Genomic DNA, 14874 nt, shown 5'->3' on the forward strand with positions numbered 1-14874 from the left:
ATGACAGTTTCATCACCTTAAAACAGTTTTAAGAGACAGATGGTCAAATCAGAAGGTGAGATTAGCTATACGAAGATTTGAAGTGAGGTCCAGCTTTTTGTTCAGCACTGGTCTCATAATGTCAATTCAGATTAAAGAGGGCTCCTGACAGGAAGGGGAGCTGCTATGGTTAGCTGACTTATGCTGGAGAGAGACACACATGAATGTGTCAGCAAACCTACAGCAGAAAAGGGAGAGATGAGTAGATCTAAGAATGCACACCTTCTAAATTTTGCACCTTCATGTCAAACAGCAAGTCTAGCAGGCTGATTTGCACCCTATTTGATGGATTTTATTCAAAATATTAAAGAGACATTTTATCACATGTTTGTAGCCTTTTCTTGTGTTCACTGAAGTCAGGAACTCAGCCCAGCATCCAGCCGTGAAAACTGTCTGTCAATCCAAAAATAGTAGCCCTAGATTACCCCGTGAGGCAGATTTGAAGCTTTGGTGACAACAGTGTAAGAAATTATCTAGCATGCACTGTGTCTTGCTACCTTCAAGCAAAGTTTAAGAAAGTACACACTTGTTTGGCATGATACTCCCAGGTCAGCCTGTCACTATCTTACAATATGTCACCGTTTCCCAATAACTCTCCAGTTGTTGACTCTTTCACAGAAATGAACAGTGAGCATCAAGCATGTTCAAATCACATCAAGGTGGATGTGTTTTGGTGACACAGTGCACAAGGCTTTATTTCAATAAGACACTGAAGCCTGTGAGGTGAGTTTGATGCCTTAGTCCAAAACTGAGTTTCTCTGCTCATTAATTCATCATCACTGTTTCTGATTATCTTTTTTGCTGCATTCATGTGATCAAAAACGTGACTTCAGTACCTGACTGCCTTCTCTTGCGTCACTAAATGTGTGCACTATCGTCCATTTGTGTTTAACTGTGTGTGTGTGTGTGTGTGTGTGCATGCATCCTCATGTGGGACAGCGTATGTCACAGGTGTAACATGATGACCCTGATAGCTCTTGTTGATAGCTCTCAAGTCAGAAAGTCCATGCAAAGATATGAATTATTGATGCAGCTGGGACCAAAAATAGGAGAATGAGAACAAGAGAGAGAGAGAACAAGATGTGTAGAGCAAGGAAAAGGAGGTAGAGTCTGAGAGCGATCAAAAAGCAAGAGAGGAGCGGACAGAGTGAGCGATGACATGAGAGCGAGGAGGAAAGCAGTGGGAGAGAGAAAGACGGCAAGAGATTGAAAAAGAAAGAACGATGGAGTGATCTGGCCCTTTTAGCCTGCGAAAACTGCCATCTATCAAATGTTCGGCCAGTAAATGGGGACTCACTGGGCTCCGCTGCTGCAAACTACATTATTTACAGCTACAGCTTTGCCAAAATGGACACAGGGATGGCTTCAAAGGACTGATCCAAGGTTTTATTTTAAGCCATCAAATTATAGCTGAACAAGACCAGGTTTTTATGGGAAAAGTGCTGCTGGTATAAATCACAAAATGTGGCTAGAACAGAGAAAAGGTGGCTTCAGGTTTGAGCTTTAACCTCTAATGCAAGTGTGAACTAAAATGTTGGCGGAAAACTCAAACACAGTGGATGTTTAAATTCTTCTCAATGGGAGCATGTTATATCATATGTGATATGTGAATTTTTACTTTAAAAGTGTAGTCAGCAATATACTTTTGATTTGACATTTTTGTTATCTTCTTCATGTAACCCACCAAGGGATGGCAGAGTTAGCTTTAAGCTAACTCTGGTACAATGCATCCAATGGGGGCATTTGTGTTAATAATGTACATGGTCTCTTTTCAAATAAATGTCAATAAAAGCAAAAACAAATACTTTATGTGTAACATTAAAGAGGTTTTTCATAGGAAGGGACACTCTGAGCTCTCGTTGTAGTTTCCCCTTAGCTATAAGGAGCGCCTTAAGCCCTTTTTCCAATATTAGCTACTCGGATCGACTGGTTTTCCATTACAATTGAGTACCTCCTAATGTGCGTGGTCATTGTCATAGAAACGTCCTAGCATCCCACGATGTAATTAACGAACGATACAACAAAAGTGGACTTCGTGGCAAAGATATACCAGGTGGTTTTGATTTTCCTGAATGAGATGCTCTCACAACTCATCGAGTGAAACTACTGACCAGCCAATCTGTGGCATGCAGTCTGAGAATGTCACATATTAGCACCTGCTAGGAACTCTGGCTGAGTTTAGTACCTGGTACTGTCATCTCAGGAAGAAGGATTTTTCTTTCCTAGTTGTTGCATGCTTTGTTGTGTTTGATGATAAGAGTATTTTTCTTTTTTTGCATGCTTTTACTGTATTTATTGGGACTTCTTCTGGAGAGACTCCTCCCCCCTGCTTTTCCTAACTAATTAGATACACCTGGAGGGCATAGAGGACGGCAATCAATCAGGCCTCCCTTGTTGGCAGCTAGAGGCCAATAAAAGGGTCTGGCAGGTTGGAAAAGGGAAGCATAGCCGGACGCAGCCAAAGGCAGTGAGAGCCGTGGAGTGGCAATTGGCGGCAGGGCGCGGCAGCAGGAGAAGAGAGAGGGCCCAGTTGATGGCAGCTAAACACTAAAGGCACGGAGCAGTGGCGGGCGGAGTTTGGAGCTTTGCCCTCGCGGGTGGAAGCTGGAGCGGAATGGCGAGGAGATGACGGAGGACGCTGTCAGCCTGGCTCCCACTGGTGGACTTGGCGGACCCTTAAGGGCCAAGAAGTGTAGCAGAGCCTGATTGGGACCCTTGGGACTTTAGCTCACTGACTGAGGACCATTTGGACTTTTATTGTGCTGAGTTTTATGTTTAAAAAAAAAATTCTCTTCCCTGGTCAGGGTATTTTTATGCTGTAAATAAAGTGTATTTATTTTTATTTAACTATTTTAACCGGGTTTTTTGTCTTTCTGCTTCCGTGATCATCCCTTGCTGCTCGTCCAGTTTCCCTTCTAGTATACACCCATGACAGTACCAGGTACTATGACCTAATGATAAACCCTGAAAACCGTGGCAAACCATGGCGAGTCGATTCAAGTAGGTAATAATGGAAAAGGGGCTGTTGTGGTATTTAGACACACAGCTCCACTTTTATTTACCTAATTTTGAGGCTTGAAAAGCTCTTGGGAGCCCACTATATACCACATGCTCAGCACCGAACAAAAAATTAACTGCTAGCTGGAAAACCCTTAAGTTTTACAAGTTAAAAACATAGACAATAAAAAAAACTGATGGAGTCACCCACTGATCCTAGATTGTATATTTTGAAGCTTCAACATTAGCGTTTTGGCCACCACCGTGTTGGCCTTTTGGACTGAGAAGTTCCTTTGTCTGGATGCTAGCTAGCCTCTGCTAGCTTGCACGATTAGCAAGATGCATTGATAAACTGCACTGGTGCAATGAGGATATGTTGGCTAATTAGTGCTAAGTAACAGGCTAATAAAATACTTGAAAAACATCCAGTCTTTAGCCCGTCATAAAATTACATAAATAAAACTCATATGAGCAAAACTGCATAACATGCCAGCTCATTATTTATTTAACAAAAAAGAAGACAAAATGCAGTGAAGCAGTATGTAAACTCTTCCAAACAAGTGTGGTTTGTTTAAAAAGTTCACACTCAGGTTTCTACTCTCACTGACTTAAGCACAGTTTGATCAGATTATGTATAATGTGCTCCTTGCTATGTTTTTTGAACATCTATAAATAATTACCACATTAATGCTTAACAAATTCAATAATAAGTGCAATGAGAAAGTATTTTTCAGTACTCTGCATTCCCTCCCCTGATTTCTTATTTTGCTCACAGTTAAATGCTTCAGAACATCAAACATGTTCTAATATAAGTGACTCATAACCCAAATAAATACAATGTGCAGTTTTTAAACGATTATCTAATTTATGTCGGGAAACAAGCTATATAAACCTGCCAGGCCCTAAGTGAAAAAATACTTGCTGCCATGTTAAATCACAACTTAACTGTGATTAACCACAGCTTGAGTAAAAGGAGTCCAATTGTACTAGCCACACCCAAACCTAATAATCACCAGACTGTCCAATCAATCAATCAATCAATCAATCAATCAATCAATCAATCACTTGTTTGGTTATTTTAGTCTAATATTAAAATGTGTTTGACGATCTGAAACAAGTGTGACAAATATACAAAAAACTAAGAAATCAGGAAGGGGGGCAAATACTTTTTCACAGCACTGTATATCTCATGCCAACAGCCTGAACAGACTATCAGCATTTACTCAGCATGTTACACTGTGAGTGAGGAGGTTGGATGTTGAATGCAATCAGCTGGATTGCTTTAAAAAGAGGAGAAAAGCACAAAGAGGAAACTGAAAGTCAGCTGGGTTAAGAAGCGACAGACATGGATAGCAAGGGGAGGTGACAGATGTTCACGACATGTTCACACTTTTAAGCCAAACATGTTTATTGACATGTCTTCTTTCAGCAGTATAGTAAGATTCAGTGAAACCTTTGATACGGTTGAATAAAATCACTACTATTTGCCTACTGACTAAGACAATAATCAGTTTAGGATTTTCGATGACAAAGTTTAATGTGCCTTCATACAAATATAATAATGTCAAAAATAATCCAGCGTCAGTAACTATTTAACACTCCAACACAGTGGCTGGAGGTATTGCAAGTTAACACTGTTTGCCATCTGCCATAAAACAAAGAGTAGGACACTGTTACTACCCAGCTGGCCAGCTCTTTTCATTCCCAGGGCGTCAAATGCTGGTGTTTTGTCAAAGCTGTGTGTCATAGACACAAGGTATCCCTTGGCATCACCTGGCTATGTCTCAGTAGTGAGAGCAGTAAATTGGAGCAGAGTCCTCAGTAGGATCTTGCTGCTACGTTGTCACATATAGAAGATTACAAAAAAACAACTTGGCATCACATTTGCCCTTCTCACAGCACCATCCTGGACAAGACCCACTTTGTTACATTCCCCTAAAAAGATCCAGGGGATGAGGGAAAGTAACAAAAGGTGTCCAGGTTGAAAAAAGGAGACAGGGAAGCAAAACGTTTAAATTAAAGGGTTTTATTAATGTTTCCAAAGTAATAGAGACGGACAAGCCGCTATCACCTTTTAAAGAAAGAAAACAACAAAACTCAGGTGTTGGTCAATAAACTATAAGTAAATCAAAAAGGATTTGTCACCTAAACACATTCCTCTCCACGCAGCAGGAGCAATCAACCACCACACACACACACAACTTACTAGCTGCAATCCAACAAGACTCTTTTGCAGTAGAGCTCACCTTTCTCTGGCCTTAAGTATTTTTTAATTGCTGACGGGAGAAAGCTGTAAGAAAGAGGTGGAACCTAAGGCAGGAGAGATGGCAAGACACACCCACACAAGGTCAATTTCAAAGGAGGCCCTGCTAGGGCTGTAATAAAGGCATTAAGTGTTATTTTTAAACATGCACAGTTATACTATTATAATCAAACAACAATCTAAGGAAGTAGTTCCTTGCATTAAAATCTTACCAATGTGTGAGTGAAAATGAATGGAAAAACTTAATGTTTGGCCTGATAAAAACATGCAAAAAACACAAGGCTTCCAAAAGAACCACACTTTACTGGCTGACTTTACTCTGCTGCCACCCTATCACCAACTGTGAACTATATCACACCTCAAAAGAGGAAGATAATCTGCCATGATCTAATATTGGTACTGATGCACTGAAAGCACTGATGCAAAAGGACAGTTTGTGTATATAAGTTGCAACACCAAGGGGATCTGACAGAACAGCAGTGTTTGACTCTCTGATTTAGTACATAATAACTAATTTTGAGGAGTTTTGTGATCACAGTTTTTATTTAAATGAAAATGAAAATCAAAAACAAACAAACCAAAAAGTAGCTATAGAAATAGCTAAAAAGCAGCATATTAATTTTAAAGCATTCATCCTCCTTGCACTGGCTGTTTTTCTTAAAAAGCTAGAATATTAACACCAGATTTCCCAGTTTTTGCAAACATCAGTCTTAAGTTTTGATGTCTGGGAGAGCATGGAACATCACAACATAAAAAAGCCAGCTTATCAACCAGAGAGAGAAACCTCATTTTGCTCTGATGAATAATAAAGCTTCCTGCATGTACAGTGTGGTTAGTATGAGGAATATTAAACATTAGAAGTCTGTCTGTGTGCGTGTACACTGAGGCGGAGACAATCTGCAGCACAGTCACTATCAGCCTAATCCCTAATGCGACATCTTAGAGCACATTAAATACTGTTATATAATAGAGAAACAGAGCACTCACGTTTTCTTGTTTCTCTGTGTGTTTTCATTTCTGTCTGTCTGTAGCTGTTATGTTCAAGCAATTGTATACACTCTTATGTATTCTGTCACTGTATCACATGGATATATATTTATAAAAACATCAGCGTCTGATAGTTTATATTTTATTTAAATATCAAATAGCTTTATGTGGGAATGTTATGACATCATCCTAAGAGCCACCCAATTTTGCAGCTTTCTCCCACAATGCAGAGCATTTTTGATCATTGTTTTGGTTTTATGATCACGCATTAAAATAGATTTCGAACTAAAAGTAACAGTTAGATTTGGACTTGACTCTTTCTGTTTAATAAAGGACTTAGTGGTTTAAATTACACATATTACTCCATGTTAATCGAATTGTTCAGATCTAATGTGCAACACTGTTTCTTGTTTGAGTCTTTTTTTAACGGTTTTTGTATTTTTTAAACTTAATATTAAAGACTTCATATGTAAAGTTCGTCTTAATTGTCACAGCTTCTGATAATACTGTTAAAGATTATACTGCAAAAAAGAAAAGTTCTAACTTTCAAACAGTGTATGTTGGCAGCACCCACGAGTGAATTCATTCAGCTCATCATTTCCAATCAAAGGAGCACAGATTAGTATACCCAGCTGCTTGTACAAAAACAAACATATTGTAGATTGCAGAAACTCAAAATGATTAAAATCTACATTAAAAGTGCTAAAAAATGAAGCTACAAACTAAAGCTCTTCAAATGTAGGACTCTCCAAAAGCAGGTTAAAAAGCAGAAAAAAAGGTTTTTAAGGGTGGCTTTAGCTAATGTCTCTGTTCATGACAACAGTACAGGAGGTGAATTACTATATAGTGTTGAAATTGAATTAGCACCTAAGGTTTAGATTATTAATGCCTGCTTTGAATGTCAGGGGTGCTTACACAGAACTATAACCACTGGTTGTCTTAGCTTAGCTTAGCTTAGCTTAGCTTAGCATCACCTCAAATAATCTGAGTCTCGGAACTGGTGTTGTTTGTGGTGTTTGTGGTCTTATCAAAGCATTTAACAGATAATGAGCCTCAAATTCTTCTAAGGTGGAAGAAGGTGGAGACCAAACTAGAGCTAAAAGATCTCAAGAGAGAATTAATGTTTAATATTTGCAGAGTATTCATAAAAACCTACAATAAAGCAGCACCCGGAAAGGAAGCTGACCTTCCTGAAAGTGACAGACACTGTTTACACACTATATTTTACCTTATACTATCATTTAGGCTTTCCTGCAGTTATGTCATTTTGTTGTGACTGTTTTTCTCCATTTTCATTGAAACCAGACCGATCAATCAGCTTTTTTCATTTTCTGTTTTCATTTCAAAAAATGAAATCCAGCTACAAATTTGATGTAGATATATAAAAGCAGGCACTATTTTCTCAAAGTTTAGCTGCTATCAGCTCCTATACTGAACATTTTTTTCAGCTGACCTCAAGAAGCCAAAATCATCCTTTGCAGCACTGAAAGTTTTGTATATTGGCCAGCATGCTTATGTGCTTTCACCAACGTTATGGGAAAGTGAAGCTGGGATGCCTTGAATAGAAAACAGAGGGTCTTTGTTTGGTATATTTGACTGCTGTTTTCTCAATCCATGCTAGTTTCCTAGTATGTTTCCTTCTGACTTCTCTCCCTCATTTCTTGTCTTCATATTTTTTTGTGTGAGTTATTGCCTCTCTTTTCCTTACTTCCTGTTTTATTTTGACAGGTAATTTGCTCATGCGTCTTATTGTGTTTTTACTTCCTGCATGTGTGTTTTGTTTTTTGTTGTTGCCTCCTTTATGATTGACCGCCTGCCTTCTTTTTGTTTTCCTATTCATTCGTTCCCTATTAGTTCCCTGTCTGTTTATGGTCCCGTCTCCCTGTCTGATGTCTGTTTGCATTCCTGTCCTCTGTGCTCTTCAGTTCCTTATGTTTAACGTTTTTTTTAGACATCACTTCTCTAAAGTATTACTCAGTGCCTTTTCTTTGACATTAAATCTTATTAAAGATGAAAAAAAGTCTTATTGCTCAAACTGCCTGACTCGTGTCTTTTATTTGGTTCCTAGCTTAGACAGATTGTAAACGCTCTTGCAGTAAGATTAGGAGTCAGGTGTTGCCAACTGTTGCAAGATTGTGGATCTATGTCACCAAAGGCTTCGTTCATATTTTATACTGAGTTGTATATATATATATTTTGCTCTAGACCTGTCTGCTTCCAAATGAAGCTGCCTCATTACTTTCAGTCTATCAGCACTGCATATAACGCAGACACAACATCATCATACCAGCGATAAACAGCTTACAGGGTCTTACTGCAGCACAGTGGGAAACTGTAGATTAAAAAAAGATCTGCCCTGATTGGATTCATCTTTCTACGGCATTAATGATGTGTTTCTTTTTTTAGTTTCTTTTTTTTTTTTTGATGAGAACCAGTTGTATCTTGAAGCATCTGTTCCTGCTGAGACAAACCACATTTGACCCCAGAGGAAGGAGGCAGTCAAACATGACAGAGGGGATTTGAAGGGCAAAGCTGCTGGTTCAAATCATAGACTGTTCAAAAACTGTGGCCCAGCTGGGGAATAACTTCCCACAAGAGGTTCCTTGAGCGGTTACTGAAGTATTGTAGTGTGTGACACAAGATTGGGTTTGTTTGTTTGGACTAAACAGAAGTGCTTTTAGTTTTATTTGTTATTTGTTATTAATATTTAATGGGGGGGGAAATGTACTGCCCACACTGGTTGATTGACTTGTTGAGAGCTGGAGCGTAGCCTGAAAATTCTGCTTTGCCATCACTGAGGTAACTGTGACACATGAGATGAGAAGTTATTGATCTCTGTGGGGGAAACTGCACCATCACAGCATCTGAAGACCAAAGGAGTGTAAAATAGAAGGGAAAGACAAACATGATACACGAGGGAGGAGAAAACACTGAGATTAAATGTAATGTAATGTAATGATTAAATGTAAACTGTAATCAGAAGTTAAAAGTTAATGCTTCCACTTTGATTCTTCTCTGGTTTCCACACCTGCACACTCAACTTAGTTCTCAGGATTGGAACACTTAACCACTTCCTAATCTGTAGGATGAGGATTTAAGGGAAGATCTGAGCTTTGGGTGACTCCCCGCAGCGTTGATGTTAATTTGGGAGGGAAGCAACAGTGGCAGATTAAAAATAAGCAGTCAGATAAACATGTGAACCTGCAGTGACACGCCGAGAGGCTGGGGGACTTTGGGAGTCCTGTAGAGTGTCTGACCTCCTGTCTGATCTACACCGCGGGACCTGGCTGCAGTAAGAGTCCAGTAATAACTGGTACAAAAAGGGATTAGACGCTGCTGTTTTAAGAAGAGTTAATGAGAGTGAGGCATTTTAATTTATAAAAAATGAATAGGAGCACAAATTGGTATAAATGTCTTTAAAAATATGTTTATAGTTTTTAAAGAATTGAGTGAAAACTACAAACTATTTCATGTGAACTGAGGTGGATTTGGCTCTCAGTTTGGATTATCATAATATAATATCAACTGTTTCTAATAATAAATGAATTAAAATGTTCAGCCTTAATCTAGATTCCATTTCTGTTTACCTTTTATTTTACAGTGGATGTGTATCTATAAGAGTGCCATCTATAAAACAAACCATGCCAAATGCTCCAAAAACATACCTTGGGGAGGTATACAGCACCATCTTGTAGCTATCAGAGGTTAATGCAGTTCAACGGTGGAAATCAGAGCGCACAAAGCAACGATTGGCAAAGATCTGAAACCTACATTTTGCTGAAAACAGCACAAACACAACTTTTTAAATGTAGAACTTTTTTACATTTTTACATTTTTTTTAAGTGTATATAATTTACTTTTAAAGCTGATGCCTCCCTCATTAAACATTGGACACAGGTGTGTCACTTAAACACTACCTCTATGCTTGTTAGAGATTATAAAGCAGTGTTTTTCTACTTCTTCTTCAGTGCTATACGAAAGTCTTGAGCTACCCCTCATTTCTTGATATCCTCCAGGCTTTTTTGTAATGTTTTAAGTGCTCTTGAGCTATAGCTTCCCAGTTTTCTGAACTTTTAAAAGATTTTCTTTGGAGTTTCTTTCAGTCCAGTCCTTGTATCTGACCATTATCATAAGATTTTTTTTTATTCTTGTTAAATCACTAAACACCAAAACATTCAAGCATTCAAGCATGCGACCCAAGGTATGAACCATACACATAACAGATAACTTAGCAAAGAACCAATTTTAAATGATATCTTTGGTCTGCTTGTTACTTGTAGCCTGTCACACAAATCAACTTGTTCCCATATCTTTAGCAAAATCTATGAAAAATGCCAAAGATGACAGTTTCACTGGCATAAAATAGTATTTTTACACCAAAAACGTTAATCACAAAGCACTACTGACATATTTTAGCATGTTGTGCAGCATGTCCTTGAAGATATCTGAGGAAACTGGACAAATGGATGACAAAGGAAGAAGTGGCAGACCTAAAAACAAATATCTACAGCAGGTGAACAGTATTTGACCACACCTTTGTGTTTCAGGGGCAAGATATCTCCGCGCTTCCTGCCCATTCATCCTGCGATAACCTCACCTTTTGTTAATCTTCTCATTCCCTCGCTACTACTTAAGATATTCTACAGACTGGAGTCTTGTGTGTTGCATTTGTGTTTGATAAAATGTCTTGCTTTAAGTGGCTTACTAGTTAAGGACTAGTGTAGCACCTGGCCTTTTTTTAAAAACCACAAATCTGTGCTGATGCCGAATGTGTAGAATGTCTTTGACATCAAAAAGACATCTGAGTGGAAACCTGTGTTCATGTAATCTTCACTTCTGTAATCTTCACTTCTGTAATCTTCACTTCTATCTTCACTTCATCCTAAAATGAGCTCAGGCCCAGAAAAGGCAGCATTGTTTCTGGATCTTGTGTACATATGTATATTTTCTTTGCATGCTACAATTTTCTCTTGCACTGAAGTGTGTACAGAGATTTCTGTGGATTCCCTGAACCCTTCTCCTTCACCGTTACTTCTGAAACCCAGTCATGTTACTAATTAAGCTAATTAGCGGTGAGATGGTCCACCAGTTGGTTTTTCAGCATAGAAGAAGTTTTCCAGTTTTTTTAAATTGCCCCTGGCTTTTCTTAATGAATTCAAATTCAACCAGACCTCCTATTTTTTTTTTAAAAAACATTCCATTTTAAACATTTCATATACTGTCTCTACTCCTATTTTAATTAGACATATTCTAATTATTTATCCACCATTATTTACTTTTTAAACATTCTATTATTTTATCATAAATGCATAGAAACACAACATTTAACCTGTAGTCAACACAGTTCTGTACTGATCATGCCTCGAACTAATGATGTGTTGAAAACAAACTGCTGCTAATGAGCAGCCTTCAGCACCACAGAAGGGTGGACAGCTCCCCTTCTCTGGATAAGCAGGATTTCAGAGAAGCTCCGCATAAAACTTTATTATATTTAACAAGTAAAGTGATATAAACATGCAGCAGGTGTGAACAACTGAGGGGTCTCAGAGTATACAAAGCCTGTTGATGTGCAACTGTTTCCTTCTCTGTCATATTTTCTGTTCATTGATTTGTTATGAGGAGTCCTACATTTTTGTTTAATATGTGCATTGAAGGACATATCCTGGTCAAAAATGACTCCAGGATTCCTCACAGTGTTACTGGAGGCCAAGGTAATGCCACCCAGAACTGGAATCTGGTTAGATACCATATTTCTAAGATTTTCAGGGCCGAATACACTTACCTCAGTTTTATCTGAATTTAGAAGCAGGAAATTAGAGGCCATCCAGGTCTTTATGTCTTTAAGATGTTCCTGTAGTTTAAGTAATTGGTGTGTGTTATCTGACTTCATGGAAAAATAGAGTTGGGTATCATCAACATACCCATGAAAATGTATGCTATGCCTCTGAATGATACTGCCTAAGGTAAGCATGTATAATGTAAACAGAACTGGTTCTAACATGGAGCCCTGTGGAACTACATAATGAACCTTTTTGTGTGAAGAAGACTTCCATTTACATGAATAAATTGGATTCTATTAGAAAGATGTGATTGAAACAAATGCAGGGCAGAACTTTCAATATCGACAGCATGTTCTAGACTCTACAATAATATATTATATATATATACATATAACAATAAATCACAGATGTGAACTGTTTGGTGCAAGCAATGGAGATGGATCCACAAAGACAATTTCTGTTGTTTTAAGATCATATTCCTAACAATAGGATGATTTCAATAAAATCACGACATTTTTGAAGGCTATTAATAAACATCAGCACCCTGAATAACATCCTCAGTCTTAGAAAAATACTAAAGGACTGAAAATGGATGGAAAACTGCCATGTTGGGATTAAACACATTCACTGAGAAAAAGCTTATGTTCTCTGTAGCGTTACTCAAACAGAGATTTAAAAATCCTTTCTGTTAAAAGAGAAAAATGATTTGGGAACCCTTAGTACTAAATTCTTAACATTTATAGAAATATTTTTTTTACTGTTGCAAAGAATTAAAAAAAATTAAACTGTTATTATCTATCTATAATAGAAGTTACTTTATGAATTACGTTTCATTATTTCTTCATATATTAGAAGATACAATAACAGTTACCTTTTGATAACTGTTTAAAGATAAAGGTTGTATTAATCCCAATAGAGTCAAAATTTTCAGCAAAAATAAAAAACATATATTTTTTCTCTACCTGGATTAGCAATAGGCTAAACACTAACATTATTGTCAGGGCCAGCAGGAGTCTGGCGAAGGAAAGCTGTTTAGAAACTTCACTTGATACCATTAACTCGGTGAATCCTCTAGATGGCAGTGTATGAATGTGGCCACACGTCAGTGGTTTCCATACTGGCCTCCTGTGTTATGTTTTTATACCTGCTGGTGTGTTAGGGATTTCTGTTACATACAGAATAACATAGTTTAAACCTATATACATACATTTTTCTCCATTAACCCCTCATTTATGTTGCAGTTCCAAAAGTTAGGACTATGCACACCCACTGTCCAAAAAATTTTTCAAAGCAAAACTCCCAACTTTGCATTTTGAAACATTAAAGAACAACAGTGACATTTCCACAGAAGGTTAAGAGCTATGCTAACACTTTGATGCTTTATGATGCTTTTATTACAACATGACATTAGCCTGTTGCTCATGTCCCCCGATGACTAATATATACTAATATATGAGCCACAGTTTTTTTCCCTAATTTGTGTGACACTGACCTTTGACCTTGTATGCTATTATCTTTAACCATATGACTTGAGCAGAACTTGCTGAAATCTTTGGCTTCTATAAGCTCTAAAAACTTGATATTTTAAGATATTAATGCAATGTGTGATTTTTTTGTGATGTCATATTGAAAAAATCAAATCAAATACACTGTGTCACTTCTCTGCACAAGTGTTGTGCAGCTGTCTTGATGGTCTTACATATGACATATTACTCGATATGGTTTCCTGAAATTTTTCTTCAAGGTCAACTTTGATCTTAGCCATTAACGATGAAGGTCAAGGTCAAATGCTTCTTCAGCCTGGGTACTCATGTCGCACAGGGCCAGTATATTGTTGTGAAGTTTGAAGATGATCTATAAAAAAATGTGGGTGATAAAACGTTTCTACTGGTTTTCACATTTGGTGTGACCTTGATGTTTCAGCAAAATTAAATCAGCTCGAGCTATTATTGGTATCTACCGTCACTCAAAGTTTGAAAATGATATCTCAACAACTGTGGACGCTAGACTGCTGACAAACAGACAGACAGGCTGATTACTTACTCCCTCTCTTCGGGGGGAAAATAATTGTATAATTATAACAGAATAATGTTTTGTCCTCTTGCTGCGTTCTTGTTTGTTTTATTTGATTGGATCACTGTTTCGTGATTGTTTGACCTGATCGATTTGTTGCTTCTATGAGGCGCTTTGTTTTATGACTTTAGAAACCTTCTGATAATTGCTATGATTCACTTTATAAGAGAAACAGTTTTTGTGTACGAGCCACTGTTTTTTTTACATAATTGATTAATCTCGCGGTATTTCCTTCTCATCCCTTGAACACGTTTTTTTTGTGTGTGTATGTGTGTTTTGCACACACACACACACACACACACACACACACACACACACACACACACACACACACACACACACACCCTTGTGCAAACTTTTTTCACCCGCCCTGATTGGTGGCCTCACAGTCACAGAGGGTGGGGAAACCTTGGGATTAATTAGCATACCTATGCAGTCCGATAAATGCGCCGGCACGCTCACCTGATGCTTCGGAGAGCGTCACACACACATAGAGGAAGAGGGGGACCTTCGTGTGTAGTGTACGGTGCGAGTGAAAGTCACCGTGGAAGTAAAGCTCAGCCAAGCTCTCTCACCTCACCGAGAACCCGATCAGGCTCCGCCGTCTGTGCGTTAAGGCGCACAGCCCAAACTCAGAACTTTACGCTCTCCCTGGAGGACCGTACCCCCCCCTCTTCCTCTTTCCTCCGGCTCTCCCCGCCTGACTGTGCCTTGAGGCTTTCCGTAGGCCACTTC

At 38.3% G+C, this 14874-nt stretch overlaps 1 protein-coding gene across 1 annotated transcript in view; it reads right to left on the reverse strand.

Annotated features, from left to right (window-relative positions):
• The window catches only part of zgc:162331 (uncharacterized protein LOC793007 homolog), a 36238-nt gene extending 21514 nt beyond the window's left edge, over positions 1 to 14724 (reverse strand). Inside the window, exon 1 of the mRNA XM_063500429.1 lies at positions 14602 to 14724. The gene's annotated coding sequence lies outside the window, so the exon portion shown is untranslated. The remainder of the gene's footprint in view (positions 1 to 14601) is intronic.
• Positions 14725 to 14874: the final 150 nt, after the last annotated feature.

The sequence above is a fragment of the Pelmatolapia mariae genome, linkage group LG17, assembly GCF_036321145.2.
Source record: "Pelmatolapia mariae isolate MD_Pm_ZW linkage group LG17, Pm_UMD_F_2, whole genome shotgun sequence".
NCBI lineage: Eukaryota > Metazoa > Chordata > Actinopteri > Cichliformes > Cichlidae > Pelmatolapia > Pelmatolapia mariae.